We start from the raw sequence: 12816 nt of genomic DNA, 5'->3' as shown, positions 1-12816 counted from the left end.
GTGGTTTTCATCGCCCTTTCCAGCCCAGGCAGTGCTCTCCTTCTCAGCAGACAGTGAGTTCGGTGGTTAAGGGCAGAGTCTGGCACCCAATGGCCCGAGGAATCCCAATGCTGCCACTTGTTGGATTTGTGAACTTGGGCAACTTCCCTTTTGTGCCTCGGTTTCAGCATCTAGTAATAGAGTCTAATGATATCTTCCCTATTGTCTTGTTACCAGTATATATGTGTAATTTAGAGAGACTGGGTAGTGTTTGTATATATGGAGACCATACATACCTAATGTGTGCTTATACGAATGTAGAGAATATATACAGATACGTGTCTATATATGTCTACAGCTATCTAAGGAATAGGGTCTGACAACGAATAAAAGCTCAGGAAGTGCTCGTGTTACTACTGCTGTTGTTACATCTGCCTGCCTCTTCCCTCTCTCTCTCCTTCCCCGTCCCCGCTGACTGACTGACTTTTTTCCTTCTCCAACCCACACGTGATAATTCCTGATAAGAAGTTGAGCATATTCTTGAAAAAATAAATGTCATGCTCCTTCACATTCCAACTTTGTCATATATTAAATTTTCAGTTGGAACGAAAATCTGTTTTGGGGACTCTGTATTTGTTTCTGTCTAATGGATCTATTTGCTGATTCCTGTGCCAATAGAATATCGATTGGAGTGTAGTAACTTGTTACTAGGTTCAGAGAGTTGGGAAAGGAAGTGCTCGTGTTTTTCTTCCAAGTTTCTCTGTGTTAACTCTCATCTACTTATTCTTCCAAATGAACTTTAAGGTAATTTTATCCATTTTCAGGGTGAAGCAAATTCTGTCAACAATTCAATTGAAATTACATTAACTTTATATAACTATGTGGGGGGATTAATTTTTATAATAAGTCTTCTCACCCATAGAAGACATTTTTCCCTTTCTTTGGAAAACTCATTTTATACCTTTCAGACACATTTCTTTTATTCTCACCTGAGGACATTTTTTTCATTGGATTTGGAGAGGAAGGGGTGGAGGGAGAGAGACAGAGAGAGACGGAGAGAGAGAGAGAGAAAGAGAAAAACATCAATATGAGAGAGAAACATCAATTGGTCGTCTCTTTTGGGCTCCCTGACCAGGGATCGAACCTGCAAACTTTCGGTGTATGGGATCATGCCCCAGCCAAGACACCCAGGCCAGTGCTCCCATACATTTTAAGGTTTTCTTTGTAGAGATACCATGCTTTCACCCTTATACTTATTTTCTTGACTTCTGTACTGATAGATTTTATCACTCTCACGAACAGAGCATTTTAAAGTGATTTCTCTGTTAAGGCAGCATAAGGAAAAGCTATTAACTTTTAGATATGTACCTTACCTTTAGTTCCTTTGCTATATTCCTTTTGTAGATAGAAAGTTATATCATTAGCAAGAGAAAATTTTATTTTTTCTTAATAAATATGCCAATTGTTTTATTTTCTTGCCTGATTGTATTTGCTAAAACCTCCAAGACATTGTCAAAAAAAACCTATTGGCAGAGCTGGCACGCTTGTCTGGTTTCAGATGGTTTTAGTGATTTGCTGCTGAGGATGTTATTGGCTAATGAAACTGTAAACAACCTGTAACATATTTAAGTTGATTCTTATACTTGTGCTTATACTGCTTGAAAAATGGCTGCTGAACTTCTCTAAGTGCCTTTTCAGCATCTGTTGATAGGACCGCCTGAATTTTCTCTTCTAATCTGTTATTGCAATCAATTTTATGTGTAGATTTTTTGATATTTGCATCACCCCTGAATAAAACTTACTTAGTCATAGTGTCTTCTTTCGATGCGTTGCTGTATTTTATTTGCTACTATTGTATGAAAATGAGGGTAGGCGATAGTTTTTCCTTCTGTGTTTTATTGGATTTTTGTATTAATTATATAAACTAAATGAGAGAATCTTTAATATTTCCCTATAGCTTGGAATAATGTAACTATTGTTGGAATGATCTGTTCTTTAAAGTTTTGATAGAATCAAACCCTAAAGCCATCTGTTCCCAGTACCTTTTGTAGTGGTATGGTAATTGGTCTATTCAGTTTTCCCATTTCTTCTCACTTAATCTTGTTAACATATACTTCATCCAAAAGCACTCATTTCCCCTTTGCTGCTCAAGTATTATCTTATAATTCTGTATTTGCTTTTTCCCCTTCTCCCTCTTTCCCGTCCATCCTTCCATAATTAGGTTCATGAGAATTCGACATTTGTTAGTCTTTTCAAAGACCAGCTTTGGGAATTATTCATCTTTATTTTTTTAAAAATGCCTGGATTTAATTCCTTCTTGCTGTTTGGATTATTTTGCTCTCCTTTTTTCTCCTTATTATAGACAAATACAGCATCCATTTTTAGATTTCTTTCTTCAAAGAAGAAAGCTTTTAAAGTCCTAATTAGCTTTAGCTTTGCACACAGGTTTGAAGAAACTGTACTCCTTTACATTGCTTTTGAGACCACTTATAATTTCACTTTTCAGTCCGTCTTTGATCCATGGCTGTGTTCTTAATTTTAATAGTTAAGATTTTGGGGGGCACCCTCTTTATTCTTATTTTTTTCCTTCTAGCTTTATTAACTTTTGACTAGATACAATGGCTTGCAAAAATTCTACTCTGTCTTTTTTAATGTAAGTATTCTACTGTGGCCAAGTTAGAAAAGATGCACCTTGGCCTATCTTGTTTCGTTTTGCCTTCCTGTTTCCAAAATGGAGGTGTTTGTTCTGATTCAGTTTTTACTTGGTTAGTGAATTCTCAGGTGCTTCTTGCAGGATGGAGGTCACAGGGGTTGGCCCAGGTGACAGCCCTAGGTGTGGGCGATCAATACTCAGATTCTTGCCAATCCCCATGAGTATTTCTTGCATGTTGAGCAGAGCATTCTTGACTGAGAAGAGGATTCTTGGGTTGCAGGTTTTCTCTCTTCACTGTCTGTAGGTGTTCAATGACTGTACTCTCGTCTCTAGGCAAAGTAAGAAATCCACTGCCAAGCTGTCTTCTACATAACTTGCCTTTACTGCCTGGGATCTTAGGAGACTGCCTCTGGAGCCTCCGACCTCTGCTCCCGATGTCTTGCTATGGTCCTTCCTTTCCCCTGATTCTCTCCCTTAGCCCGGAGCACGTTCCAAGGTAGAGGGCCAGGGTGAGAAAATTCTGGAAGGGGTATCGAGAGAGGCTTAGAACTTCATGCCTGGTCTTAGTCCTGCAACTGTTCACATGGCTGCTTGGCTAGGTCGCTGTCTGACCAAAAACTGGACACAAGGGTCGTGAGAACTGGGTGAGGGATGGCATTTAAGAAACATTGGTTGACGGACCGACTCACTGGAAGGCTGTAGCAGCTGCCGCAGTGACCAATGGGCATTACTTTGGTTTAACAAGCTCCAAATGTTAGAGACCCCTCTGCTCACAGGTACACACTGCTGGTTCCTGACTTGAGGCAAATCGGGCCTTGCTTTTCAAGAGATACTCTGAGGACAAGTCTAAATATGAATTATTCACAATAAACATGCCCTTGAAAATGCACATCATAAGTGGCCAGCTCAATAAATGATCACAATTCGAACACTCCCATGGAACCACTGCCCTCAACAGTTAATACACGTTAGAGGCCAGATATTCACATGTCCTTTCCACTCCCTGTCCCCTGCCTTCCCTCCAGAAGTAATCGGCAGCCCTTTCTCTCACACAGTAGGTTAGTTCTGCCTGTGTTCCGACCTTTCTAGAAAAGGAATCATGCTGCCTAGACTCTTGTGTGTCTAATCCTTTTGCTAAATTTGTGCTTGAGATTCCTCCACGTTGTTGCTGGTCGCTGTACGCTGTTGTTTGTCGTTGCTGAACAGACCGCGGCTGACCCGTCCACTCTACCGTCAGCGGGCCTTTGGGTTGTTCCCAGTTTTTACTGTGACGCATGATGTTGCCGTGGGCATTTTAGAAATTGTCTCATTTAACTTTGTGTTTCTCCTTGGATCCCAATTACAGACACAGAAAGTCTCACGTTTGCTTCTCACTCACATGCTTCCAATTCCGCAGGTGTTTGCTATGGACTGAATGCTGGTATCCTCCCCAAGTCCTATGCTGAAACCCTAACCTCCAATGTAATCGTATTTGGACGTGAGGCATTTAGGAGGTGATTAAATTCTGATGTGATCATGATGGGCATACGCCCTTATAAGAAGAGACTAGAGAGGGCTGTCTCTCCCTCTCTCTCCCTCTCCCTCTCTTTCTCTGTCCTCTCCCCCACACCCCACCCCACTATGTTAGGATTCTGCAAGAAGGCAGCTGTCCGCAAACTCGGCAGAGTTCTCGCAAGACATCCACCCTGCCCTCGCCTTGACCTGGGACTTCGCAGCCTCCAGGACTGTGCAGAATACATGTTTGTTGTTTAAGCTACTCCATCTCCGAAACTTGTCAAGGAGCCCAATTGGCTGTTAAGGATCCATTACACTGTACTCAAAAGAGAAGTTGATAATTCAGCCTACCGAAGTATCATGAAGATATTATTTGATTCTAGCCCAGAACTTCTGTCCCATACAGAAGCTGCTGGCTGTTAAGCATTTGAAATATGGATTGTCCAAACAGACATGAAATCACATGTCCAGAGGGCTCATTCCTCTTTTCAGGAATTTCTTCCATGGCCGTCCTTGCTGCTCGCTGTGGTGTCCCTGTGTTAGCACAGTGGCTCTAGTGTCCCTGGCCCCCAGGAAGTAGGATGTCCTTTGAGGAAAGGAACAGACAAATAGTGCTACATGGTCTCAGAGGCGGGGAAGCTCTGTGTGAGCTTGGAAAGACTTCGAGAACTGGCAGGTCTCAAGCTGAATAGATGGACGCTGGGAGCTAAAGGAAGACAAGTTTGGAGAGGTGGTAAAAGTCTGATTGTGCTGGGCCTGGAATCCAGGTTAAGTTTGGACTTTTTTTTAGAGGTTCTAAGAAGCCGCTGAATGTGTGTGTATCTGTGTGTATGTGTGTGTGTGTCTAGGGCAGAGTTCCTCGACATTGGCCCTCGTGACGTTGTGAGCCAGGGAAGTCTTCATCAGGGGAGGCGTTGTAGGAGGTGTAGGAGGTGGAGCAGCATCCCTGGCCTGTGGCACCCCCACCCCAGTAGTGATATCCACTAATGTGTCTAGGCACTGCCAAATGTCCCCTAGGGGACACAATCACCCCTGGGGGACAATCTGTCAAGAAGGACATTGTAGGAAGATGTCCTAGAGACTCTGGCAGTAGTCACAGGGTGGTTGGAAGAGAAACCACAGCAGGAGGTGGCTGGTTAGGAAGCAGATGCCGTGGCCCAGGGTGCGTGTGTCTGGTGCGCTGGCAGAGAAGGCTGGCAGGCGGTGGGAGGTGGTACAGCCAAGGTGGGCAGAGCTTGGAGGCGACAACTTGGATGACAGGAGACAGCAGACAGTCACAGATGGGCACCGGCCAGTGTCTAGGAGAATCCTCACATCATTGTCCAAACATGTGTCTATCAGAACTTGGGAAACCTGTGGGTGAGGTTGGTCAAGAGTCTGAATTTTAATACCCTTGTAGGACAAGAGAGGTTGGGAACTACACCATTATCTCTAGTTTGTAAATGGAGAAAGTAAGTCAAAGAAAGATGAGTCCATCCCTTCTGAGTGAAGACCTGAGTCCCTAACAGAGCTCATGCAAGAAGGAAGGCTGACTCCCCATCCGAGCACACAGTGCATTGTCAGCTGAAAGGACTTGTATTTGTTTTGTTGCCAAGTAGGATGACACCAAAAATGGATTTCATTGTCCTCTCCTTTCAAAAGTGCTTCAGTGACACAGAACCTTGCCCATGGGGAAGAGGAGACTTGGTCTTTGCAGCAAGCAATGAAAACTTGAGCTGTTGTGGCATCTGGAAGTCATTTGCCAGTTGGAGGAGGAGCAGCTTCCCACGGATGAGGTGGAATTGAAGCCCGGTCGGTCGCTAATTCTGTCCCAGCCAGGTCAGCAGCCCTTAAGCAGGTACCCTCGGGGGCATCTTCCAGGAAGCCCCTGGAAGGTGGAGATAGGAAAGGAGAGGACCAGTAAGCTCCAGCCAGGACAGGAACACTGTGGGGTGGCCCACTGTGTCACCAGCACTGCGCTAGGGAGCCCGGAGCACACAGAAGGCCACATGGTCATCACAGCCGGGGGTAGATAGACACAGGGCCCCACTACTGGTCCAGAAACATGTGACGGGCTAAGATGTTGGCCTCTTGCCCCCTTCACCTTCTTCCTAGAGTGGCCTGTGTGGCGCTGACCCGGGCACTCAGTTGCATTCCGGGTGCCCACCCTCTGCAAAGCACCACGACGTGCCGGAGCTACAGAAGGAAAGAGAAGGCAGAGCACAGAAGCTGCGAAGTAAAAGGGCTGCGGACTCAGCACGGAAACGCTGGCCTTCCCCGCTCTCCTGCTGCTGCTGCCCCCCTAGCACCTCTGCATGTGACTTGCCTGGCCTTGCCTCCACCAGGAGGCCTTCCCAGGTGCACCAGGTGCTCAGCGTCCTGCCCCAGCACAGGGTGCTCTGCTCATCTGTGTGCAGATTAGTTTCTCCACTGAGACTCTCAGCTCCTGAGGGCGCGGGGCTCCACCATATGCATTTCTGCTTAACCCACAAGACCGGAGTCAAATAACTGTAAGCCAAGCCGCCACATGTGTGTGCAGAGGAAGGCGGGGCCCCCCAGATGCTCTCCATCTCCCCAGGTCTCTGCTTCTTGCTTTGCCCACTGCTCTGGGTGAGTCTGTGCTGGTGGACCTGCCGCCATGTCCCTTGTCCCCCCACCCTCCGGCCCCTCAGCCTTTGAATGTATGCAGCCCAGCTAACAATGAGCCCTCCCTCCTGGATGCTGCAGACACCGAATCTCTTCGCATCCCGGGGCTACCCTCCCACGAAGAAGATGACGTTTTGGTCGAATATGTGAACAGTTCTGGGCCTCTCCCAACTGCCCCGGTTGGGCTGTGCCTTTGCAGAAGGAACAAGCTCACTGCAAGAATATTCTGGGTGTGAGCTCTGGCGTCATCCTTAGAGCGCAGGGTCTGACTGCGATCAAAAAGCTACACTGCCCACCTTTTGTGTCTTTCTTCAACTTTTTCAATTCAGAGCACTTCACAGGGTGCCCAGGACATACTAAATGCACAAGAAACTCACTCAATTGAATTCATGGACCTAATTTCCTTCATGACTTAAGTTTGGTGGGAAATAAAACAGTATTGGCTGTGGGAAATAGTGGGTCAATTTTACATTTGTATCTATTGACTTCGGAGTTTATTGAAGCTGGCCAATGGGTCCTATTTTCAGTGGCTGTAAAGACGCAGTTCAGGTCCTCCAACCCAATAAGGCTCTTTGATCCAATTCAAGGAGCCCGGGCAGAGAGTGGGGATCGGGGAAAGGACGGTGGCAGACATTGAGTTCGCACTCGCAGTCTCAATTACGGGAAGCCAGGCGTGGCCATAGCGGTCGGGTGAGCTGGATGCCGTTAGCCCGGGAGCTAGAAAAGAGAGCAGAGGTGAAATCCAGGAAGAAGAAGAAGAGGGAGTAAAAGTTGAGTCAAAGCTAATGAAGTGTCTGAGCTCATGAGACGGCTCTAGGCACGAGGTCACGGGACAGTGACTGGTACCCAGAACTAGAGGTGCAGGGGCTGGCTGGGAGACCGAGCCAGGAGCTACTGGGCAGAAACGGAGGGGGTTTCCCTGGGCAGCGGCTGGTGGCCAGGAGAGCCTGAGCAAGGGTCAACTAGAAGTGAGAGCCCAGGGTGGGCTGGAAAACCCGGGCAGGCTTCCAAAGACTGGAACAAAACCAAACGTGCACGGACAGGACGAAGTATTGATCAAGTGTGGTTTATACACTGCGACAAGCAAAGGACAAAGTGCAGCTGTAAAAACACGGTAGAGTCCCCCAAACAGTACACTGAGCAAAAGGACGAGAACACGTTGTCCTGGCCGGCCGGCTCCGCTGGTTGGAGCGTTGTCCCGCGCACTGGAAGTTGCAGGTTCGGTCCCTGGTTGGGGCATGGACAGGAAGCAATGGGTCAGTGTTTCTCTCTTCTCTCCCTCTCTCCTTTCCTCCTCCCCACCCCCATCTCTTTCTCTAAAATCAATGAACATTTCCTCAATGAGGATTTTTTTTTAAAGACAGAAAGAATGAAGACACAGAACTCGTACCTCAGTGTAATTCCATTCATTCAGGAACAGGACTGTCCTTTTTAGGTTTTAAACACGCAGGCGGTAAAACTATAAAGAAAGAAGACAACGGTAAATTGCCTCTTGAGGAGGGGATGTGGGGGTGGTGGTCTCTTTCTTCCCCTGGCTGTTGGTAGCAGAGCGCGTGCTTTATATTCGGTATTTAAATTGCCCACATATATCTGTGCACTTTCCTTTTTCAATGTCCTGTTTGGTAACTTTCTTTCAAACCAACAAAAGAAATCATACGAGGTAAAATCTTACAAGCTGTTCTCTTGCAAAAGGGGTCCAGACATGGCTTTGCTGGCCAGCTGTAATGCCAGTTTGGCAGACTCCCCATGAGCAACACCTGCAGGCTTCTTGGCACATGTTTTCAATCAGCACACATACCAGGAGCTGCCTGCGATGGGCTGAGCACAGGGGTAGCCACTGGCGGTCGGGAAGGTCCCTTGCTCCCAAGGCGTCCTGTGAAACCAGAGAAGTTATGTGACATGCAATGCTTCCCTCTGCTAGGCTTTCTGGAAGCTCAGAGCTGGTTTGCCCTTTTGGTAACTTTCCGTGAGGCTGATTTTTGTATTTAATTATAATTCTGTCTTCTCACTTTACCTTTGGCTTTGTTGTAAGAGCTAAGTTTTCACTCCCTTAGTTTTGAGGATCTGCCACATTTTGCAGAAAGCCCCTTCCAATTTTTTTGGTGGTGGTCAGAGAAAATGAATAAATGAAGAAGCCGGAAGCTCCTCTCCTGCTCCTGCCCTGCCCCTCCGTCCCCGCCTCTGTCTTCCCGGGGTCGCGGCACCCTGTCTGTCTCCCTCTGTAAATCTCCACCCGGGAGGCAGTCCCCCACACTTGAGATACTTTGGGCACACTGTTCCTTTCATTCTTGTCACATTTTTGAGTCCCTCGGAGTCAGGCGATGGACAGGTACGCGGAGCTGTTTTTCTCCTCAGCCCTGACCAGCGGAGTCGTCAAAGAATCCGCACACGTGAGCTGCGAGGCCAGAGCAAGACCCGAGTTACTCCTGGCTTTGCCAGCTGAGTACCTCCATCACCCCAGTGACCGTGGCTGGAGAGGGGCCTCCCAGCAGAACTACATTTTAATTTACCATTTTAAACACCCTGATCAGCTCTCAGAACACACTTGGCTTTGCTAGAAGATAGTCTGGGAGGAAGCATATGTCAGCGGACCGGGACTGCCTGGTGACTTTTGCTGGGGAGAAGGTGTTTCACATGCTGCCCCGTGATGCAGGCGCAGACGGGACCCCGAGGGCACAGGGCACCTGCGCCATGGGCCTTGGTCAGGGCTCACTCAGCTCTGCAGGGCACCTCCCACGGGGGCACTCGGGACGGGGCGAGGGCTGTGGGCGGCAGGCTTTCTGGTTCCCTGAGGTGATAAACCTGTGCAGGCATCTGAGACATGTGACCGGGCCAAGGATCGTATTCCCTTGGCCACTCATTCATGTCAGCGTGAAAGGCACAACCTGGAAGAGTGTCCACCAGCAGTGGAAGAGATAAATGAATTTTAGGGTATTTATACAGTGGATGGTGATCAGATGAGGACAGAGATGTAGCAATGAGTGCGTGCAAAGACGTGGGTGGGTCTGACAGCCATGGTGTTGAGTGAGAGAACATTGACTCCGTGCGTCCCATGATCCCGTGTATACCTGAAGCTCAGGAACAGGCACAAGTGATCTATGGTGATAGCTGTTAGGCTAATGGCTGGATTGGGGGAGTATTGATGAGGAGGGGAAATGAAGGTACTTTTGCGGGTTCTGGAACCATGCAAAAATGTACGAAGCTATACACTTAATGTCTATGCAGTTTACTGTTAGATAGGTTACCCCATTCACAGTTATTAGAATATTATTGACTCTATTCCACATGATGCCCATGACATCTCCCTGACTAACTTCATAACTGGCAGTTTCTTAATTATTAATCCCTTCGCCTTTTGCCACCCTCTCCCCAAAGCTCTCGCATCGGGAATCATCAATTGATTCTGTATCTGTGAGTTTGTCTCTGTTCGGTCTGTTCATTTCTTTTGTGTTTTAGATCCTAAATGTAAGTAGGTTACATGGTACTTGTCTTCGTCTGTGTGACTTGTGTCACTTAGCATAATGTCCTCTCGGTTTATTCATCCCTATTGTCCCAAATGGGTTTTGTTCTTTTTTATGGCTGAGAAATATTCCATTGTATATATTTCTTTATTCATTTGTGTATCAATGGAAAGTAGTCTTTTGATTGGAGCATTTCAACCATTTACATTGATAGAAGTTATTGATAGGTGTGCAAACTGGGTGAGGGGAGGATCAATGACAAAACAATGGCTTCTGCTGGCACTTGTGTGTGGGAGAAAGCTGCTCCCCAGCCCTCACTCTGAAGCCAGACCATGTGGTTCCTCCCTGTATGTCCCTGACACTCTCCAAGCTCCTGCCCCAACACTGGAGCTCAGAGCAACTGAGTGTGCCGGTGAGTAAATCCCTGCACGGGCCCCTTAAGGGGAAACTGAGGCTGCAGCAAGCAACTGGGACCCTGGGCTGAGGAGCATCAGTGGGGCTGGGACCCCTTACTCATCATCGCTCCTGCCAAGGGGACCCCTGCAGCCCGCATACCCCCCATCGTCTCTTAAGTGCCACACGGTGGGTGTGGGGCCTGTGCCTTCCGCATCGCCAGCCCTCCTACCTGCGTTTCCTCGTGGCTTCTTCTGAGTGTCCTTCACTGTATAGGACTTGTGTTCAGCTGGTCTTCAGGCCGTTCCCGAGGGGTGTTGTTCTGCAGTTTAGGTGTAATTTTGAGGTGGTACCGGGGGGTGTGGTGCGGGGGGTGAGCACAGCACTTACCTACTCTGCCGTCTTGATGAAAGGTTCTTCCCTGTAATCTATTTGTGAACAAAATCCCAACCTTTGTCTGTTAGTTTTGTTGTGGAATTTGCTGGCTGCATCCCATGGTGTCATTTCCCATGTTTCTCTGTTGCTTGTGGTCCCTACAAACTGGTAGCTCCGGGAAGCTCTTCAAAGTGCACATGTCCAGAGCCCGCCCTAAAGTGTGTTCAGTGGGCCTGGTGGGGGTGCTGGGAGTCTCTCCTTTTCCTGAGCTCCCCGTGTGGGTCTGAGTCTGTGTGCCTCGTGTCTGGGCACTGCCGACCCGCCTGAGTGCCAGTAGCCAATGTCAGCCTTGGTCACAGCACGTATCAGACACAGACAGGAGGGATCCCGTCTCCAGGGGTGGGCAGTGGGGTGGTCACTGAGGGAAGATGCATTAGCTGTCTTTTGTAGGTTAACTGAGATTCCCATTGGGAACTTTTGGGGGGGCCCCAGTGCGTGTGCCTCCGTCCTCTAACCCAGCTTAGGAAAAGTCCTTATGTGACCAGGACCTTCCCTGGCCTGAGGGTGTGTGTCGGGGGAGGAGCCACAACAGTCTCCCTGCAGTGGCCCCTGAGGACAAGTGTGCTGTCCACAGGCAGGGTGACTGCAGCCCCGCCCAAGGGCCACAAGCTGCTGACAGTGCCCCCCAAACCATGGCTCGTCCTTGTCTGCTGATATCGCCCCTCCCCCACGCCCCCCACTCCCCAGGCCTGCCTGTCGCCTTACCTGCAGAGACGCCCACTGCTACCAGCCAGCACCGCCCTGCCACGGCCCACGGCAGTCCGAGTGGCCTCTGCATCTTGTCCCTCACACCACGCCACCACCCTGTTCTAAGCCCACGCAGACCTCCCGGGCCACTTAGGACAAGATCCACACTCCTCTCCCTGGGTGACAGGGCCCATGCAGTCTATGCTACCTCCCCCATCAGGTCTTCACTCTCTCACCACTCCTGCCCTCACCTGGCTTTTCTGGGGGTCCTGGATCAGGCCGACTGCATTACTGCCTCAGGGTCTTTGCATTTGCCACCTGCCCTCCAGGAATGCTCTTCCCCCCAGCTCCTCACGTGACCCATCACTCACGTCTTCACTGAACATGCACCTCTTCAGAGGAGCCTTCCCTGACCACCTCGTGTAACTAGCCCCTCCCTAAGTCTCCCTATTCTGCTCCCGAGACCCCCGCTGGAGGCTCCCCGAGTTACCACAGACGGCTTCAAGGAGTCTCCTAGTTTGTGTTGGCGGCCGCTGGCAATGACGCGGGGCAGGAGTCCATCTGGTAGACCGGGGGGGCCCTGCTAAGGCCCCCCTGCACTCTCTGCTGCTGGATTCTGCTGGACTCAGAGGGCAGGCTGGTGTTTCTTCTGCCCAAGCAGGAGGTGTCGAGGATGACCAGAGAAGCACAAGGCTTCCTGCCCGGCCGGCTTCAGCCCTGGGACGGCCAGCGGTGTCTCCCGTGGGAACCTCGGTGTGAGAGGCTCCCTGCCCAGGGCTGTCAAGGTGGAAGGAGCTGGCTGAGGAAGGCTCAGACGCAATGGCTCAGGTTGTGATGGCCAGCGGTGAGCACAGGGGTGACTGAGAAAAGGGACATTGGCTGTCGTGGGCCATGAGACTTTTGTCCCTTGTGCAGAGTGCCTCAGCCAGCAAGCTTGTGCGGGCTCAGATGTTTGCCCCGCGCTCCAGCCGCTGACGTTTGGCACTGGAGCAGCCGAGGGGTTCGTCCGAGTCTTCCTCGGGATGGCGTCTCTTCGTGGCTCGTCTGGCTGGCTTCTCCGCCACCCCGTCGGCTGTGGGGAGCTTACGG

The sequence above is a fragment of the Furipterus horrens genome, unplaced genomic scaffold, assembly GCF_987537825.1.
Source record: "Furipterus horrens unplaced genomic scaffold, mFurHor1.1.pri manual_scaffold_10, whole genome shotgun sequence".
NCBI classification, from domain to species: domain Eukaryota; kingdom Metazoa; phylum Chordata; class Mammalia; order Chiroptera; family Furipteridae; genus Furipterus; species Furipterus horrens.
This window is presented reverse-complemented; position numbering follows the sequence as displayed.